Below are 19732 nucleotides of genomic sequence, written 5' to 3'. Positions count from 1 at the left end.
AGAATGTCTCCCATGCCTTCCTATTCCGTTGGGCGTTCGGCTGGCGTCCCCTGTTGCTACTGCTCAGGATGACAGCCAGACCCCAGGGATGATTTTTTCTAGCCTCAGATAAGATCCATTAGCATCTCCCTGCTGACTCAGCTTCGGCTTGTTTTGTTTGTTTGTTTGTTTGTTTGTTTGTTTGTTTTATGGCGTTTAGCGCATCCTAAATGTCAGCCAGGTGCCTCGTGCCCGGGCGTCCACACCTTGGCCGTGACGTCATCCAGACCACCCACAGCGTCTCCACAGCGGACCTTGGGAAAGCAAGCTGGACACGCCCTCCCTGGGGCACGATCCCCTTGGCTGAGCTGGGAAGCATTTTCCGACGGAATTCTGGGCACAGCGCGTCCTCTCTGCCGGGGACAGAAGAAATCGCACATCTGCCGTCTTCCCCAAACTCTGCCTTTTATCTCCCTCTACTTCTCTCTTCCCCCAAAAGCTAGTTTTGGGAGGAAATTAACAGTACTGTCCTGGTGACACTAACGCTTACATCGGAACATTTGGACGAGGGGCCCCTCTCCGGAGCGGGGACCGTGCTGAGTGAGACACAGCACTGGCACATGCACCTGTGCAGGGGCGCGGTGCAGAGGCAATCAGCTCCCGCAAACGCACGCGCCGTCTGCGCACCTGCTCAAAAACGCCAAGAGGAAAATGAGAACACACTTCTGGTGGGTGTGTGTGTGTGTGTGTGTGTCTGTGTGTGTGTGTGTGTGTGCGCGCGTGTGCAACTTCAGTTAGGTACGTACATTAAGCTAGAAAATGGTAGCATGAAGAAACGTCTATCTTTTCGTTAGCTAGTAGATCTAAAAAACAATAAAATAACCGTTCAAATGACATTAGAGCAATTACACTTATCTTTACAAGTGTCATTGAAAAGAATTCCTTGATGGCTTTTTCCAAGCTTTCCACTTGGAAAATGTTGACGCATTTCCCAGTTACGCCATTAACTTATAAATATTTTTGGTTACCGTTTGAAAGTTTAAAATTAAGTAGTGTAATCATGAATTTTCCTGCTAATTGTTCAGAGGTGGTACCTAGCTATTATGTTGTCACCCACCACCCATTCCTGTTTCAAACTATCTCCGTTTGTGTTAAATATTTTGAAGTTCTACTTCTATAATGACAATATATACTGAATTTAAAAATAACTCAGTGCTAAGTGAGAATAACATTTATTTTGTGTTTACTCTGCACTGAGAATTCAAACTGTCATTAAAACCAAGCATGAATTACTTGAGCACCGAACTGTTTTCTAGTCATAAGGTGAACGTATTCCACTGCAAATTATGTGTCCGCAAAACAGAGACTAAAAATACATCACCTTAAATAAAAAGAGAAATAATTTCATTAAGTACGGGAAAACATTAGGGACATAATAAAGGAAATCTCGCTAAACTAGGAATTAGGATATTTGGGTTCTGTTTCAGGTGCTTTATTGGTCTTCTGCATAACCTTGAGTGAAGTCACTGCTTGTCTAAGACTCATTTTTGGGGAGTAAAACAGAGACAAAATATATCATTGTCCTGAAATCATGCTAGGAGTCGTGTCAATGTAAAATGAGGAGACAGATATTAACATGTTTTCAAATTAATAAGTCAACTCAAATATAAAAATGCAAATGCTTTTAGAATACATAATAAATAGATGGAGGGAAAAACCTTTAATAGTAACATGCATGCAGAAATTACATCCTAATATAATATTCATAACCACAAAATACTGCCAGGATACTTTTTTCTGATTAAAAAAAGTTTCCTTCCAATATTATAATGGCTTTTAATCTAAGTTGCCACTATGTTAAGCTTACTTTTTAAAACGCCTTAGAGTGAGAAGAGAGGGTTGTCGCACGTCCACTTTGATAGTTTTGATAAACTTTGATAGTTTTGTGTAGTCACAGTTCATACACAGACTGTTAGTAAGTTCTCACTCAGCATCTCTCTAGAAATATCAAATGCCAGTATTAGTCAATCGAGAGAGGAATTTGCAATCTTCTACGCTCCCAAGACCATGTCTGGCAATGTGTTTGCAGAAAGTTGAATGTCCATGTAGCTCAGATGCAGGAGGCTGACCTATACGATGGTGGATCTGACATCCCAGCGAGAAACTATATGATAGTGTGGCCGAGCTTACCCTGGCTTCTTACAGATACGCAGCATCCCTGCTTGTGGGAGAAGCCTTAAATGATGGTTGCGATAGGCAGCTTTAAAAACCCTTAAGTATCTTCTTTTTAAATTCCTTGGTGCCATATTTAGCTATTATTTTCAAAACACATCCTAACAGATTCATTATTCAATTTCTCAATTATTAAAGGCATTGGTCACACAGATCTTTCACCTATGAATCTATCTTTTATAGGTTTTCTTTCATTGGAAAGTATGTGCGAAATTTACGACCTTCAAAACATCAAAACTGGCATTCTCATTAAAAAGAGTCTCCAGATCATAGATCCACTTGTTAAGTTACAAAATATATTCTGGGGATACATTTTCACTTATCAGTCAAAACTATGTGCGGGGCACCTAATATGCACACAGCCCGAGAAGCTTTGATTCTAGAAGCTCGCAGCTAACACTTGCTAACTCATGAGTTTTCGTTGGCTGTGTCAGGCCTGGGCGTGGTGGCGGCCCCGTGTTTAAAACGATGAGGAAGCCACGGCGTTGCTGTTATTATGATGGAGATGAGCAAATAATGGCTATAAAAGACCAGCCTGGTGGTGAGCATGTCACAAACCACTGGTGCTTCCCGTGTGCGACCCCTTCCCCCGGCAGCGAGGACTGTAGCAGAGCCCACTGCCCCTCAGGGAGCTTCAGTTCCGCCTGGGGAGGCAAACCCACAGGAGACGATTCAGCGCTAAGTGCCACCTTATGGAAACAGCTAGAAAAACGGCAGGATTCCTAAGCGTCGGTAAGTTTGGTCAGTGACTTCATGAAACTCTTGCTTTTCCTGCGTGTGTTTTTTGTTTTGTTTTGTTTTGTTTTGTTTTCTGATGACTGTGCTATTGGCTAGCTCTACGAATCTTATGTCCTGTTGTACCTTTTCTCATTCTAAATGAATATTCGCTTTTACGATCATGGCTTAGCATTTTTGTTTCCTGCAAAGAGCCCCCCGCATCCTCGCTCAGGGCTGTATCATCGAGCTTTCCGGCTTCACACCGCTTTGCTTCGGGAGTTGGCGTCAGCGTTGGAGCCCACATCCCAGCTCGGTCACTCGCTGGGCCTGGAATGATGGGCCGGTCATTGAACCAGCACGGCTTCCAGCGGGCTGTGCGTTTCCCACTAGACACGGAAGGATAATGTTGGGAGGTAAGGTGAGGACGCCTCGGACTATTTACGCTGAGCGCTTCACGCGGCGACAGACTATAGGGTTCAACTAGTGGAAAGGTTTCCAGCGCCAAAGGGGCCAGAGCTAGGCCGCCGCCCGGAGGGGCCCTGTGGGACCCACTCGTCTCCACGGCAGGAGATCACCCATAGCTGCTGGGTAAGTTTGCTCCGGGCAGGGGTGGGGTGTGTGGAGTCGGCTAACATTTTGCTGGACGAGGAAACATTTCTCAGTGCTTCGTTGGCTGATATCCAACTTCCGATCCCGTGGAAATGTTACTTTTAGGACTTAATCCATTTAATAAGGTGCTCTCGCCCCGTGTGAGTCTTCGATTCTGCTGCCAAAACACTGATCTCATACTCGTCCTTCTTTCTTTAGCCAAGATGCTTAGGAAATATTTGCTAATGAATGAACTGCATCCCTTCCCAGCCATCTATGAGACTGATATATCTTTCCTCATAGGACTGTCCACTAATCAAAGAGAAACGAGTGTCTGAGACCATGTGACAATTGCACATCTCACTGGAAAGTGACAGACTGGCATTCTTGCTTTGTACATGGGCTCTGATCTTTGCTCAGATGGGTCTATGTCCGAAAGACGCAAGCGCGTAGTGGGCTGTTAGTCATTGGGGGCGGGAAGGATCCAGGATGAAATATTCACAATGGTGACTGGAGGCTTGGTAAGGCCTCACCGCACGGCGAGCTGGCCCCGCCCCCCACACCTCCCTGGCGTTCCCTGTGCCACGGCGTTCGTTGGCACCCATCTGGCGAGCCTGTCTTTCCAAGCTGAATTTCCACACCATCTAGTGGACGCAGACGGACATATACCTACATACCTTATAGAAAACATTGTTGCTCCAAATGGAGATTTAAACACAAGTAAATTAAAGCAGAACACAGTCTCTACGGGAAATTATATTTTGGAAAAGCACAGCCGCAGGTGGGGAAGTAAGTATTGATTAAATACAAGCTTCTAAAGACAGAGGTTGCAAACATGGGGACTTGGGAGAAGTTGCGGCTGTCCAGTTCTATGAACTAACCTAAGAAAGATGTGATTTTGCAATTCCTGGTCCCACTAAAAACTGTTTCTACACGTGCTACAAGTCTGTCGAAGCTTCCGAACGTCTTACACTCAGATCCTCACGCTGTGCGCGCAGTTTTAAGAGCAGGTGTGCTCTGTACGTGCAGGTGTGTGGACGCCTAGATGCATCCACCTGCTCCAGTCAATCCTCACACTCTGCGGCAGCGCAAGTCTGGAGGATGTCCATGGCAGCTGGCCGGCCCCGGCCCCACCCCGCCGCGGGCGCAGGGCCAGCCCACCCCGGTGACTTCCATCAGAGCTGGCGCGACTGGATGCCACGCAGGAGTCAGGACTGGCCTGCAGCCTCCATGTCTTTCCATCGGACATGCCCCATATTTTAGGCCGGTGTGGACTAATTTGTCTTTTATTTCAGATTTTTTTTATTGGAGATTGTTTCTAAGAGTACCTCTCCGATAGAGCGTATGTTTGTTTTTTTTTTTTTTTTTAAATGCCTTGAGGAGCAAATGCTTTTAAAAGGTTATTAAGTCCTTTGCAGGGCGGTTTTTGTTTAATGGCATGAGTTTGCCAGCACCTGGCTTCGTGCAGGATGACGCGAGTGCTGAGGACGACGTCGTGGCTTTCTTCTCAGTAATCTTTTCAGGTTTGCGCTCTAAAAGTATTTTAATAAGAGATGATTCTTAAAATGAAATTGACTCTCGTATTCAAATCTGAAAGTGAATACAGTACTGAGATTATAACAGGAGCTACTTCGTGGCGAGAAAATTACTTTATATATAGTAGAGAAACCTTAAATATAAGACTTTTTTTTTTTAATCAACTCCACATAAAACTTGCGTTTGAAGCTGGAAAGATAAGTGTTCATTTATTGTTTGATTGAAATATTTCTCAACCTAAATTATAAGAAATGTCTCTTCAAATGGTTTCTGAAACAGCTTTACAGTTTTAGGCATGGCATGTTTTTTAAAAATATTGAAGATAGGTATGTCTTGAAATCTATAATTAAAAATATTTGAATAATATCTCTATAAATTCAGATTCGTTTAGACCGGTTCTCTTAGAACTGGCTGCTGGAAAATGCCGGCAACTTTATTTCTGGCCTATTAGTAAAATGACAGCACTAACTCATTCTATTTAAAAATAAAATGGAATATGCTCTGATCTAAGTGAATCCACAAACAGTACAGCTTGTTCACAACTTAAGGATTTCGAAAATCACTACATCAGATCATGACACTATCTTAAATGATATGCCTGTTTTGTTTTTCAAATGTTCAGAACTTCCAGCTGATAATCCCCTGAGCAAGCACCTTCGCTCATCCAAAAAGGGGCTCTCTAGAGTTCTGGAACCTTCCGAGAGCCTTCGCACACCCCCCATCCCCGCACAAAGTCCTGTCGCACAGAACAGCCTTGAGCCTGACTAGACTTCTGTCCCCTGTTCTCCTTTTTTCCAGTCTTCTGAAGATGAGCTTCTGCCCCACCCTCCCCCACTCCGAAGGCCCCTTCGCCTTCCAGAGGCAACAGGAGCCCCCCCTGGGGGCAACGTCCCGCAGGCCACTTCCAGCAGCGCCTGCTGAGTCCACGCCATGCTCCCTGGGGGTACCCCCTCTTCATCCTTTCCAGACTCGTTCCCCGAAATCCCCAGATCTGAACCCAGTGTCGTCAGACTTGGCAAGACACCCGTTCAACTGTATTTCATCTCGCATTTTCCAATCATTTCATTTTTGGTCTAACGTTTATTAAAATCCCACGTGCAAGTTTTGCATGAAACACAGTCACGTAAAAATTGTTCCAGGGGAGAGATATGTGTGTCTTTCAGTGACAGAAAATACAGAGATGGGGAGAAAGGGAGAAAGAGGCTGGGAAAGGCGATGTGACTCTCATTAAATATAAAAATTTTTTAAAGCAATTGAGTTTTAGCTAGTATTAAGATATGAATTTACGTTGAATTCATGGTTAATATTTATACCATGTATATGACATACGTTCACATTGTATTCGTAGAACTAATGTTATAGTTTATTTATGTTATGATGCTCATGTTTGAAATTCGTTTGGGATACGTTTAATAATATTAAGATTAGTCTTGTTAAATAGCTCTTGACTTGAAAAGCTGTAAGAAGACAGACTACAGCTCACTGTCACAGCCATTAAGCTTTTCATGGTGACGGTAGGTCCCCGCTCTGTAGCAGGCTCTCTGGGAGGCAGTGGACATTTAATCCACCCACTGAATTCTTCCGAACAGCCTACGATGCCATTAATCTTATTATGATCTCCCCAGAAACCGAGGTGCAAAGGGCGAAGTGACTTGTCCAAGGCACAGTGGGAAGGAGTGAAGTCAGAGTTTGAGCGCAGGTGGCCCGTTCCAGAGCCCACGCGATCCGACCCGCGCCCCGCCCACTCCTCCGTCCGGTGACGGCTGGTGAAGCATGTCGACCAGAAGAGAGGACCTGCCACCTCTGTGCTCACCGTCAATCAGTTCCCACCTGGAATGTCCTCTCACTTCTGGAAAGACGCAACGACACAATGTGTTTCACTCGGAGGGCTTCGATCTGTTAGTTATTCAAACTGCTGGTTTTGCACACGGTGAGAATCTTTAACTTGGAAAAGCAAAGTCAGAAGGGAATTAATAATAATTTTCATAATAGACTGAAGGAACACCACCTAATTTTAGACTCGATATTTTTTCTTGTTTCTCAATTTTCTTAGAGTAAAAGGGTTTTAAGTGTTGGTACCAGCCACCTACAAGCTGGCTAAGCACAAACGAGTTTCGTGCTCGAGTTCTTCATTTGTTATATGAGTATTTTAATACTCGTTGACATCAGCATCATTTGAAAGAGTAAAATAAGAATATGACAAACACCTAGCCGGCGAACGAGTGATCATAACATAAATGCCACGGAACCATCGCGCGGATTCAGATTCTTCCTTGCGAAACATCGATTGCTGATGACGATGACGATGATGATCAAAGACCCAAAGGTCTGTGCAACGCTGCGTGACCCCTCAGCGAGACCTGTGGCCCCCCTCCCCGGTCAGCACCGCGAGGCAGGACGTGTCTGTCTCGCTTCTGCACGGCCACCCGGAGTGAGAACAATGCCGCGTGAAAGGGATGCTTCAGGAGCCTTTGACCGCCGCGGGCGACTGCGCAGGAAGGACCTGAGTCACAGCAGAGCGGCCGCGGGCCTCCCCTTAGCAGGGGCCACCCCAGGGTGGGGACGCCCGTGCGCACTGCAGTCAGTCCGAGTCGTACACGCTCGGACCAGCACTTGGCTTCCCTCGGTTAGTATTCTGAGCCATGCCTGATGTTCCAGTCGCCCGGCCTGCAGACGGGCATGACAGTGGCCAGCGGGAGGGCGATTCGCTCAGACTGGTGCTGTTAGAACTGGCTGCTGGAAACAATGCCAGCGATTTTATTTCGGGTCTATTAGTAAAATGACAGCGCTAATCCATTTCACAGAGGAACCAAACAGCTGTCAGATGGCAGTGATCATAATCGCGCGCATATTACCATTTAGTTCTGCTGAGTGGAGCTTTTCTGCTGGCACGGGTTCCCTGCCATACCCTTTCCAAACGGGGCCAGTGGCTTCTGTGGGGCACTCGTCCTCAGAGAGGACGATGAAAGCCATACCAACTATTCACCGTTGGGCCTCCCATTGTTAATTCACACACCTGAAATGACAGCGTTTAGAGAAATAGAAGTGACGAATAGATGTTCTATGACAGTTATCCCTGAAACTCAATTTTTTTCCTCCAGCTACAGAAGAATTGTATTTCAGCGGCCGCATTGTGGTAATAAACCTCCTACTAAGCGCTCTCTGGGCGTTGATGAGATGGAAAGAGGGACTTCGGTTTGCGGATACGCATTTTATCCCAAGAAATTTAAGGAGTCCCTTTGGGGTTGACATGAAGGAACGATGCCTGTACGCAGGGGCTTCTGAGGGAAAAATACGCAAAAAGGAGACTTGAGAGTCCAGGAGCGGGCGCACGCCAGGAAGCAGAGACGCTTACCAGCCACGTCTTGCACAAAAATTCCCAAGATCAGCATTTTACGCAGGCTCCGTGTACAAGTAACGGCAGAGAACGTGTTGATCACCGACGGAAAAATAGTTCAGTTTCCTGACATTCTCGAGTCACCTGGCGGGTGACTTGGGAGACTGGCAGGTGTCTTCTCAGTTACAGTGAACTAAGTCGACCGGCCACCGAAGGCGGCCCTCTTGAGTCCTCTTGCTTCGTCTACAGTGCATTGAGAGGATGAGGTGAATAACGACGCTGGACTGACACAGAAGGAAAACTCACTGGCTGCAAAGCAAGGGTCCCAGGCAACAGCCGCCTACCTTTGTCAATAAAGTTTTATTGGAACACAGCCACGTGCATTCGCGTTAAGCACTGACGAGGGGCACTGAGCCCTTGTGGCAGAGACTAGACGAATGCGGAGCCAAAAGCAGTTACTGCCTGGCCCTTGACCGAGGAAGTGGTCAGTTCTCTTTAGAGACACTGCACCTGAATGCCAGCTCTGACCTGCCACTGGATGTCAAAGCCAAGTAAGGTAATTAGGAAATTACCTTACGTCTTGGGCTAAACCTATACAAATAAAGTTCCTGCTTATAAAGTTTGAAGGATTAGAAGGTTAACGTATAAGAGTCTTTTATTATTTTCAAATATTAATGTGACTCTGGCTTAATGGGCTACGTGGCATTTCGTATCAAATTTGTTGAAAACTGAAAGAATTAAATGTCGCTAAAATAATACCTAAATTATAAAAACATCGATCTATGTTGTTAGAATGTGATGCTGTATTTCATTGCAATGTATTCCATTATGCTCATTGTTAAATTGAGAGCACGAATTGTTATTATTTCATGAAGTAGTTTACAAATGAGATGACACTTCACTTGATTCGGGGAGACCTCCCGTAACAAGTACACTGCCTAAAGATTTCGCTAGCTAGCTCCTGCGACTTGGTGAACTTAAATAACACAACAATAATTTGTTCTCACTACACGCCGATACAAAGCCAGAGCTGTTCTCATGATTCATGCATCTGAGCTTTCCTTCCAAAACAAGTCAAGTAAATATGTCAATTATAATACACACGTCAGAACTGTGGCATGTGGGAAGGTTTTGAGCAACTGGAAAGTCTTAAAAAATGAAAAATAAGATGTGGAATTCTGAAACCCCATTTTTCTGAGTGAAGATGGATTAACACATCCAGAGCCAAAATGTGTTCGGGATCTTACTGCACAAACTCTCCTATTTGTCACCCCCTACACCAGGCAGAATTCAGGAGAAAACCGAAATGTCCCCACACACCAGCTGTCCGCTCGCTCACCCTCCTCTCCTTCCCCAATGTGGCTTTCCATTCCATTAGTCTAATATTTAAAAACATATTTTAGGAAAAAAAAATATGCTTGGTTGAAATACAAAATTAAATCTTAGAAGATAGAGGTGATTAAAATGGCATCTTGAGCTTAATCAGAGGCATAGGAATTAACGTTGTAAGTTGAGAAGCCTCAAGGCACTCTTTTTTCATTAAATGGTATTTTATCCCCCCGAAGATATGAAGGGAATCTAAGGTTATATTTTGAGAGAAGAAATGTTTTCTTAGGGATGTCTGTGAGGAAGCTTGTCACACAAACCAGGAGGCCGTCTAGAAAGGGCAGGCTGCCCTCCACGGTCACAGGCGGGCACGTCAGCGGCAAGGGCTCGCCACTGTCCATTTTTAGAGAAAGGATTTGGGAGAATACGAGTAAATGCAAAGAATGTTAATTTTCTGTATGTGACATCTGTCTCATTGTTTTGATCAACGCTTAGATACCCTGAAGATATTTGATAGCCAAGTTTAACGTTACTCTGATTAGCACCGAAGAATGAGTGAAATGAGTAATTAAAAGGGTTAGAAATGACTGATTACGGAAAATGAACAAACTCATAGTGCAAGTTTGTATGAGGCCTTTTCAAGTGAATCGATGCCTCATTTTGTCGAAACTATGAATAAACAAACGCAGAATCGACCTTCTCCTGGAATATGGATCCTAGAGCACCGCCGTCATACCCGTTATTCGGAAGAGATTGTAGACTGCCATTTCTGCCTACATTGAAAGAAAACAACACAGAAGAAGAAAGAAACTGCCTACTAAGTTTCAAAAGTTTTGAGATTAACGTACCCTTTGAAAAATAAGCTTAGATTTAGCAATGGGAATGACCCACGAGTCAGTGAGTCATTCCGATGATAGCAAGATTGTCAGAAAAATAAATTTACATGTAAATGTAATTTAAAATATTTAAGTGCAGTCAGAAGCGAAAATGAATTCCGAATCTCCTGCAGACTGACTTAAGAACTCTGCAGATGAGTGAATATCTGCGTCTTGTTTTTACCATTTCGACGCACGTTGTTGAAAGCTGCTCTCTGATGCGTGGGTACAGATCGGCCACACTTAATGCGACACACACTCTCTTTCAGAAACGGACTTGAAGGAGAGAGGTATTGCTCTAATTATCTCCAAAACTAAAATGATGTTAATTTATCTGTCGCATTGGAATGTGAATCGGTCTTATTCATTTCCGTCATTCTTGGACCCTTTACCTTTTGTCATTTTATGCCCGTGTTTCTGCACAATCCCAATTATCCTCATTTTCTCACGTCTTCTCCTTGTACTGCCTCAGACTAACCACGGATCTATAACCAGGAGCACCTAGAAAAATGTCATTTTGCCTTTCCTCCGTGATCTCTATCCTACATCCTTATTTTACAATAAAGAATGAACAAATCAAAAACTAAAAAACAGCATAAATGCCTATCGACGGGAGTTGAGATTTGAAGAAAAATTGAAGTCACCCTAATTAGAATGTGCGACTTGCCGGTTTGTCACAAAACCAGAGTGCCACTCACCACTCTAGCAGGGAGGAATCTGTGGTTTCCATTCTCACTTAGAAAAACATAGAATCATCAGCGTTTGGGGGATTATTTTTAACTTCGTAAAAAAGACGAACAGACAGAACGTATAGAGAAGGTGGGCCAGAGGCAGACGCAGGTGACCCTAGAGGAAGATGACAAAATGAGAGACACATGAGGTAAAGACGAGTTTTAGACGACTCTCAGTGTGGAAAACGCAATCACTCACTGCTCACACCGAGGTCACGTCCTATGCCAGTACTGCAGGGCTGAAGGAGTAAATTAAGTGTTATATACCAAGTATTGAGCCAAACGGTTTAAACAACCCATCTTCTGGAAGTGTCATAATAACTGGGAGGTAGGTACCAGTCATTCCTCATTTTACAATGAGGCATGTGAGGCACTACACCCTTAAGTAACTTGTCCAGGGATCACACTCATAGCGATGGGAAAACTGGATTGACCAGACCTCAGAATCACGCCCTTATTCACATGCAAATATTTCATTTTCCCTAACGTTTTCATTTCTAATACCCACATGGTAGATAACCGAGGCTCCATGGTGTTTAAATGGACAGAGAGGTCATCTAATTTCTAGTATATCGTATAACTCAATATCATGGACAGAGAGGTCATCTAATTTCTAGTATATCGTGTTAACTGAATATCAGTGAGAGAGAGAGAGAGAGAGAGAGAGAGAGAGAGAGAGAGAGAGAGGGAGGGAGAGGGAGGCTATTTAAAAATAAGTCAATCTCATTATTTTTGCTTATAAGCTTGGAGCAATTGGCCTATGACACGAGATAAAAAATCTTGGGAGGTGAGTGGGTTCAAAGGATAAAACTTAAATTATGGTCAAGAGGGGATATATTAAGAAATACAACTACAGTCACCTGGTTTGGGGATAGTCGATAAAGGCAAGTATTAACCAATCTTTATTTTGTAACTCAATCATGATTTTGAAGATGTCGTTTCTCTGGAATTAACAAGCCTTCTACTATGTTCATTTTCGGTAGGATACTGTATCTATGAGTAGACTTCTAGTGAGTACACACAGTTTTCTGTTCTTTTCAGCTGTAGTGCTGACTTTAGAAGCCATTACCAGCCATTCGAAATCAATTTTGAAAGACTTTTCATTGTCTGATTCCACTTGGCATTCAATTTCAGGCACAAGCCAGAGATCCATTTAAAAATATTAATTTCTGCATCATCTTCAGACATTTCTTTTTTTTTTTACGATGCTCATTATTTGATTTTTTACATGCTCACTGCGACTAGCTAAATAACGCAACTGTAGAAGACACATCAGCCACCCTGGGCATTTCACGTCACTGTGCAATGCACGCGAACGGTTCTGGTGTCGCCCTCGGCTCCCGTGAACAGGTATATGACGTACACACGTGTGGGCACCTCGCACATGGACACACACGCATGCGTGTGCCTGTATCCTCTGACGCGTATGGCTTTAGAACAGATTTTGACTACAATGGGATCAACTGTACCTTTCCACTCCATGTGTCACGGACATCCGCTTCGGTCAACACACCCAGGACTAATGCTAAGTCTGCTTAATGATATTAGCACTTCGAAGAAAATGTTTTCTTATGCCGAGACTTGAAGGAAAATTGTTCACAGAGTTATAACAGGTGTGTGCGCCTGTGTGGGCCTCTGTGTGCGTGTGTGTGTGTGTGTGTATGTGTTGGTGTGTCGGCCTGTGCCAGTACAGAAGTCTGACTCTGCACCTGTCAACAGGCCCCGCAGTAGAGTGCATCACCTTAATGACTCCACAGCGAGCTGCCCCCACAGAATCAGAAGCCACATTTTCTGCCACGCAGAAAGCAGACTCATCTCTCTGGGGGAAACGCACATTAATTAAGTTCACAGAACCAATATATAAAATCAAAATGCCAAATGAATAAATCACGACTCTCAGAAACCAGAGCATTAAAACTGATCTGATGGTCTCTTTTTTTCTGTCCTAGGCCTGTATGTGAAGCCCCCATAACCCGGGGGCTGCTCGCTCAGGGTAGAAATCAAAACAGAAATCAAAAATAACGTGAGTGACAGAAATCAGACATGCCTCGGAGGAGTAGAGCTCATGTCGGCCGTGGACAGAAGTTGTCCCAGCCTCTTTCTTGTTAGGGGACTCTTGGGAACTTGATGAAGTCTGTGAAGCATCTGCCCTCCCTCAAAAAAAATGCACACACATACAAAACCGTGCACGTGATTTCACAGCTTCATAGAAACTGAGGTTATCTAGCACCCCAGACTAAGGAAGTCGGGTGGCAGAGGAGGGGTGGCCCAGCCCTATGGCCAAGGAAGGACCTCTGCTCCCCACAGGGCACCCGCCACAGTGACGCTGGCCGGTGCCCTGAAGGGCCACCGCGTGCCCTTCGCTTCCGGGCTCGGCTGGACCAGACGGGGCTCTGCCCTGGCTCCTCTCCCTTTTATGTTCCCACGGGAAGTACAGTCACCACAGATCCCTAACGAACCCCGCTGCTCGGCTCCTCCCTTTAGGCGGCTCTGTCTGTCTCTGCCCTGACCTGTCGTCTGACCTCCTCAGGGCCAGCCTTTCAGAAATCAGCCATTTCTCTCCTGCGTCTGGGATTTTGGAGATGTTTGCCTTGCGTTACTAACAGCAATAATTGTTTTCAAGAGTCATTTTAAAACTTTTATTAGTAGTTCTAATGTACCTACTGTTGAAAATCTGCAAATTGAGGACAAAAATAGATTCCAGGCTCCGCAACTGAGCCTTGCGAAGGGCTGACATGGGGGCCACAGCTCTGCTGGCTGCAGGAAAGAAAGTCTGTCCTCGCCGAAAGGTGGTCCTTACCTGGGCTTGCCCACCTAGACCCCCTCGACAGTCAGAGAAAGTCATTCTAGAAGTTTCCCCCATCTCAGCTTCGGCAATTGTTATAAGTCCAAGCTGAGGTGACACGTGACTCACAGACGGCTGACGGCTGCCCGTGTGCTGTCACGTCCCCTGGTGAAGGTTCGACCCCTGCCAGGTGGGTCCCTGGGGTCCACGCTTTAATTCAAGCTGAGATTGGTTGATCGCGCCCACGGAGAGAGAAACCAGCGCTGACCGTCTAAATAAAGCTTGGGGCTTGAAGGGCCATAATCCAGCTGCTCTTCTTTGGACCCAGATCCATGTGTTAAAGGCCAGATGCCTTGGGCCGGAACTTGAGGTGGTGAGACCCAGGGGGAGAGGCAGAGAGCGCCCCGGGCCGGAGGCCTGTGCGGGGACCAAGACCTGCCCCTCGCTGCTGACCAGCTGAGCGCGGCATGAAACTGAGCCACGGGCTTCCGGAGGCTCCGCGTGTGACGCGTGGGCCCAGCGCAGTTCCGCTGTGACAGGTTCAGCAATGGCCTGTCCGCAGCCTGTTGGTTTGGAGGAGGCGGCTGCGTACGCGACGCTTCGCATCCTTCCAGGTTTGGAGGGAAAGAACCGGGAACGAGGGGGACAGGCCCTCGGAACCGTTCGGTCCCGATTGTCTCCCTCCTCTCTGCGTGCGCTGCAGACACCGCCCCCGAGAGCAAAAAGCCCAGAGCTGTGACAACACCACGACTCGGGGGCAGGTGCCACAGAAACGCCACAGAGGCCGGCGTTCTCCTCAGGCTGTCCCAGAGGGCGGTGGCCTCCGAACTCCGCGGTGGGGCGCAGGGCCCGTGTCCTCTGAGGACCGGGGTGCTCCGGGTCCCCGCTCTGCTCCCCTCAGCCCGCCTTTCTGTCCCTATTGCTTGGCACTGGGTCTCTCAGTTAACGATCACGAATAAATGAGAGAAAGAACGGCTGAGAACGGCCGTGCGTTCGTTTACGGACCCCAAGCGACGCTAGGTGTATGTATCCGTACAGTGTATGTGCGCGCATGCGAATGTAAGTGTCTGTGCACACGCACGCACACGTGTGCATGCACGTACGAGCGTGGATCTGCATGGGCGCGTATACACACATAAGCTTATGTACACGCGAGGCTACATAGCGAGTGGGTAAGAATGATGACTTCTGGAAACGGGCAGACATGTTTCATTTCTTCTCTTACCACTTAGCGGTGTGAGATATGACCACACTATACTGTAGGTCAGTCGCTTGCGTGCTCCATCCGATAACGTTACGGAATCTTACAGCGTTCATAGAAATCTCAGGGGCATTTTAGAGCAAAATGTGAATAAGAGTTTATACCATTGCAGACATCTTCACTACCCTTCCCCTCTCCTTTACAACTATCTGTCATCCACAGAGACACAGATACTTTAGTAAGCAGAATAAAATGATATGATCGATAGAATAAATAACTAGAAGATTACAAAAATATCTGAAAGAAAAGAACTCCTTTAGAAGAGCATTTTATAACCCAAGGGAGTCTCTTAAACCATCTTCATGGGCAATTGTTTTTCTCGTTCCAACTAATGAGCTGTTTTGTATGAAACACAACTTTCTGTCACAAGCAAATTTTCGCTGTTTAGAAATGTTGAATTCCGCCTTGCTCTCCTTCCAGGATTTTCTCATCAAAACAGATCTCGACACTTTCAGAGCATTATACATTTCATGCAGAAAATTTAAGGCCAATATATTTAAAGACGGCACATAAGACAGTTGAGATAAATGTTGAGTGTGTAAAATCAGTATTTTATGATCAAAATATTTGACTGTCTGTGGTTAAATTCTTTTCCCCTTTTTAACTACCGTGTCAGCCAGTGTATTTAAAGAATTTTTAAAGAGAATCGATTCCTTTGTTTCTCAGCAGCTTTGCCCTAACAATCTAACTTAAACTTCCGCCTCGCCAAACGATTATTGCAAAAGTGAATACCTGTGTCAAATATGCACGTGATTTTTATCTCAACTCCTTTAAAAAAAAAACTGCCACCCATTGGATGAAGCCTTCACCAATGGTTCAAGAAAATCTAGTTCCCCATCGACAAACTTGCCCTACGCTATTTGAGAAGTGTTCTATACAAGAAAAGTATTGATTCTCGTGAATACACATTGGACTCATTATTTGACAGAGCTGGTGTTTTCTATCCAAATGTAAGTTGTGTTATACGCAAAAATTCTATTTCACACAACGTAAGTGGATTGTAAGACATACAATAAATGTCAAAGAAAACTGGTTTCCCCTGCAAAAATATCTAAAAAGTCAACTTAAATGATGGTAAATAACTCATAAAATCAAATATTTTAAATATAACCAAGACATGAATTATTAAAAGTTAATGTATTAATTATTAAAGTTAACAAATAGTTTATGAAACATTTGAAATGATATTCAGGACAGAAATAAAGATGTGCATCAAAAGAAACATCAGTTAAAACGGATGAGGTTTCAGAACCAAAGTAACTGAAATTTGGAGTTGGAGAGTTTTCATCATGTAATCACTAACGTTTCTAACATTTAGTTCAGTTTTCACTAACAATAAAATGTATTAGGAAATAGACAAACTCCCTTTCAAGAAGTAAAAAAAAAAAAATTTATAAAGCACCAGAGTGGAATATTTTGGGGGCCAAAATATCTAGGTTAGTACATGTCACCCAACTGATCCATTCTTTATGTCCTCAAGCATAATGATAGCCATTCTTCTCATGCATGTTTGTTATGACATAATGCTTTTCATGAGTTGACATGCCACGTCAATTTTCTGACCTTCTGGGTAATTTTTTTCTTATAAACCCCATAAACAAAAATAAGTATTTGTTTTTTGTTATTGAGATCTTGATGAAAGAAGGTTAACAAATAGGAATATAGTAACAAATGCTATTTATGTACACAGCACTTCAATACTGGACATACACACAGGGATTTCAACAGCACCCCATTTTATTGTAAATTATGTGCAATCCAATATTTCTGTTAGAAATTTACCAAAGAAAGTTATGCAAATTCTTTGGTTTATCATGAATATTGTTCAATGACAGAACTAGCAAATCAAATATTACAAAATACCCTATTAAGTTAATAACATCAATTTCGTTATTTATTCTGTATTTACGGGTTAAAATATATTGATTTCACCAATAATCTGTAAACTTACTAAGACCCTGAAGGGCTTCGCATTTCAAGAGTACTGTTAGAATGACATTTATAAACATTTCCATTTTATTTCCAGTAAACTCAATAACTGAAGACATTAAAGTATTCTAATTTATTGTTTCTATCTTATCATATAGCTTAATATTTCCATGTATGAGTACTAATTCATGTAAATGTTACCTATTTTAAAATACCGCCAGAAAAATAAAAAGTTAAGTGCCCAGATTAAGTTTGTTACCAAGGTAATTATGTTTAGAAATGTTAGAAAGTTGGAAGATATTCTCCGATTCGAGCGAATTAATTTAAATAAAAAAATTAAATATCGATCTGGTCATATTAAATGAATCTTAATTTTAATTGGAAGAAAATAGTACTATAATAAGGATTAGAGAAACTTATATTTTAAAAAATGCCGATTTAGTATTTTCTGTATACATTAGATTTCCTTCAGCTGTCTTAGATAAGACATCAACATTTTATTGTATTCTTTGGCTTATAGTAATTACTCGATGAGTAGCTCCATCCAAATAAACCTAACGAGAAAGAAGGTAAACTGAGTCACTAGAAGGACTCGATGTTTCGGTTCCAAAGAATTTCATATATTTTGGGGGCAATTATCATTGGTTCTGCTTTATGTTCCATTTGCATATTTTATGCACTGTTCTTAATGACATCTCGCCTTTTCGAGTGACACCGCCTTGGTGCACGATAGTCGTGGCTAAAGTTGCTGTGGAAACTGACACTATTGATCAATCAGTTGGCACTTATGCCGAAAGCCTCACTCTCTTCCAGATAAATTCTCTAGTCTTTAATCTTCAGCTTAGACTATAATTAACCATTTTTCTCCAGATAGTACAAATTAATTTCCTCAGAAGACCTTTAAGCTAAGTGATGAATATTTTTTAAATACTGATATTAAATACTGAACACAACCGTGGTTTTGGTGACAAAGCGCTTTGCCATTAAAAAAAGGTTGTATTTACTTGTAAATAGACTATACTATAATGCCACTATTTAAAATACAAATTTCAAAAAAAAAACCCCAACATTTCCACATATCAACTCAAAGAAAGAACATGCTTACACGCTTACCTATGGTCTGGTTTACTTTTCTAGTCATTTTCTAAGATTTTTTTCAGGAACTCATAAATATGTTTTCCAACAGAGACAATCTCCATAATCATTTTTTATTATACCACCATGACAACCAGTAATACCAATGACAACAGCCCAGAAAGATCCAATAGAATTATTCATTCGGCAATCGCTCAACATCAACAGAGTTTCTACAATATTTATCTCAGGAATTTCAGTAAAACATGATATTCAAGTACCAGCTTTGTTAGGGAGAAGGGGACAAATGCCAGGGTTTTTCAAATGTGGAAGCCTTGTCAACCTGCTGAGCAAACATTCTGTATGATGACTGGGCAGGTTAGGTTTCACAGGTGACTGACGTAGATTGTCTTAGAAACATTGTCCTAATGTTAAGCAAAAAGGGAATTATGTGAAGTTAGGGTATGTAGAAGTGGTAGAGATTAAGAAATTTTGAAAGCAAATAGCATCTATTAATCTTAAATCAGCTTGTTATGCTCCGAAGAATAAATGATTCCCTGATAGTCGCTAATATACTTAAAGCCAGTGATGCCGGTTTATATGTGAACAAACACCATGGCCTGGAGTCGGAACAGTTTATCACACCAACGATCGTTACACACAAAACTCCGACTGAAAGGATAAACTAGTTTGTTTCCACATGTGCGAAGAAGATATTCTCCCCTTCCGTTTCCTGATAACTGCATAGCAGCGATGGTCAGGTGCAGACACGCTTACAGACCTTACTTTCCAGAAAGAACGACTCTGCCCAAGTTCATGAGTGCTTGGAATAAGAGCGCATGCAGCCGCGACCCAACCCAAAATGACCTCCCTGGACCCGGAAATGTGTTCTGAACAAGATGGGCCACAGTCTTTTCTTCAATTGGCGGGACCAGAGTTTATTTATGTTAAAAATCATGGCCTTCGTGCTACACATGAAAGAAAATTGTAAATGTCTATGTGAAATAAGCCTAAAATAGACACACCTCAGCATCCGCACTAAGAGTATTACTAGAGCAGTTTTGTAAATTCGAGTGCTTTCTGTGATCATCTGAATCATTTCTTCTATCAACCGTTAAACCCTCTTTTATCGTTTTAAAGTTTCTGCCCCGAAGTAGTTCAATAATGAAGCGCGACCCCAAAGGGAACTAGGCACAAATCCGAGAACGTGAAAACAAGCAAAACCCGAGCCTGACACCAAACAGTAAAACCAAAATATTCTCCAGCAAAAGTTCCATCTTCGAAAACAAAAACTCATTTCACAGAACTCCCTTCACTCAAAGACTGACGATCAGTATTATTATCCAACAAACTTTTTAAGAA

The 19732-nt window shown here is 43.3% G+C and overlaps 1 protein-coding gene across 1 annotated transcript in view; it reads right to left on the bottom strand.

Moving 5' to 3' along the window:
- Nucleotides 1–19732, bottom strand: part of CSMD1 (CUB and Sushi multiple domains 1) — a 1232804-nt gene that overhangs the window by 894202 nt on the left and 318870 nt on the right. The gene's annotated exons all lie outside the window — the stretch shown is intronic.

Source organism: Pteropus alecto, unplaced genomic scaffold, assembly GCF_000325575.1.
Source record: "Pteropus alecto unplaced genomic scaffold, ASM32557v1 scaffold35, whole genome shotgun sequence".
In the NCBI taxonomy this organism is placed as follows: domain Eukaryota; kingdom Metazoa; phylum Chordata; class Mammalia; order Chiroptera; family Pteropodidae; genus Pteropus; species Pteropus alecto.
Note: the sequence above shows the minus strand (reverse complement) of the source record. Positions and strands in the feature narration are given on the sequence as shown.